The 1,564-nt window shown below is 34.8% G+C and overlaps 1 long non-coding RNA gene across 1 annotated transcript; it reads left to right on the forward strand.

Moving 5' to 3' along the window:
* The first annotated feature begins 205 nt into the window (after positions 1-205).
* LOC110899185 lies at positions 206-1,042 on the forward strand. The gene is made up of 2 exons (XR_002569989.2): positions 206-527; positions 599-1,042. It is a non-coding gene; the product is annotated as an uncharacterized LOC110899185 (long non-coding RNA).
* Positions 1,043-1,564: the final 522 nt, after the last annotated feature.

The following is a 1,564-nucleotide window of genomic DNA, read 5'->3' on the forward strand; positions in this document are numbered from 1 at the left end:
TTCACCCCCTATATTTTTTTAATATATATTGAAAGTGGTTGTGAGTGTAGGAGAGAGAAAATGTAATATATATTGAAAAGGAAAGAGAAAAAGTATTTGTTTTTAGTGGAAATATATTGATATGAGAGTTGTTTTTTAGTGGAATGTATGTATATTTTTAGTGGATTGGATGTGAATGCTCTAATACACGAGTCCATTATTGTCATTATTTTCATTTGGAGAGAGAGATTTTCAGAGAAATAGAGGGAGAACGTGAAAAGAGAGTTAAAGTGAAATAGATCTAGGTCTTCGACGGTGGTGCTTGTGTTTTATAGTAGTTGCGGTTCAAGGCTTCAAGCGACATTGATGACACCGGTTTTCGAACATAGCAGAGGCGGTGCAACCATTGGCTGAGGTCTCGCGGTGGTCTTTGACATCACAAACATATCTGGTTGTGGCAACGACTTATTGTTGAAGATGGGAGGTTGCCTTGTGCTTAGGTACGTTTTCCCGTGTTCAGATCTAGGCGATGGCAGAGATCAATTTAGGTAATTTTTGGATGTGGGTGTAAACAGGCCGTCATGATTTGATGCTTACTTATGAATATTTTCAACTGTAGGAGCACAGAGCACTCGTACTTGAATAGACCATGGTATGCTTTAGGTCTGCTTCTCATTTGCAAACCATAGACGGCAAGATGAAATAGGTCACAACGATTTCTGTTTGAAACAAATTACTTTTAGTATGGTTGAAAACGGCCTGTGTTATGAATGTACTAATATGTGTTTCTCGTTTAGCCTCATTTCTTAATTTGGTATTGCCTTGTGGCTTACAAAAAAAGTATTGATTTGGTTTTTAATCTCTTTTGGGTATCCCTTTCTTCTTGAACGATAGATAGTTATGACTGATTTTAGTGGTTAGTAGGAAGGATAATTCAGATGAAACCGGTAAAACACATCTCAGTTGTCGTTCTCTTCAGAGCTTTTATCTGACCATGTCTTTTTAATTACCTATATTGGAACTGGACTAAAAGATGAAACAAAGTTAGTATCTGATTTATTTATTTTTTATTGTAATTTAAATCTGTTAGTTTCTTGTTTGTTTCTTGCCCCTTTGAATTTTGGATTGTTCAAATATGCTGGAAACATATAAAAGTTTGTCTTGTTGGTTCTTATGTGAACTTTGCATTTCTCGCACAAGGTTTGCTGAGATGCCTAGTTCACCCTCATAAAAGATTTAGCTAGAATAAATTTTTGGATGCTGACAGGAGACAAGAAGAATACGACCATACGTATTACTTTTTCATGTAATTTTGTTTCTCCAGGTAGGCCATTTACGTACGCAAACTATATTTATATGCTTATAACATAGAATTGAAGCCTGTCAACTTGGAATATCGTGAATGGTTGTTTATATAGAATTATATCTCTAACTTCTATGCTTAGATTTTTAGGTTTTGGCAACTTATTTACTAGAATTGTGCAGAACCAAAGAGACAACTTCTACTAATTAATAGGAAAATAGATGATGAAGTTTCCAGAAATCTTGCAAGATTTTGCTTATAATGAGAACAACAAAAGCAGAA

Source organism: Helianthus annuus, chromosome 4 (assembly GCF_002127325.2).
Source record: "Helianthus annuus cultivar XRQ/B chromosome 4, HanXRQr2.0-SUNRISE, whole genome shotgun sequence".
NCBI lineage: Eukaryota > Viridiplantae > Streptophyta > Magnoliopsida > Asterales > Asteraceae > Helianthus > Helianthus annuus.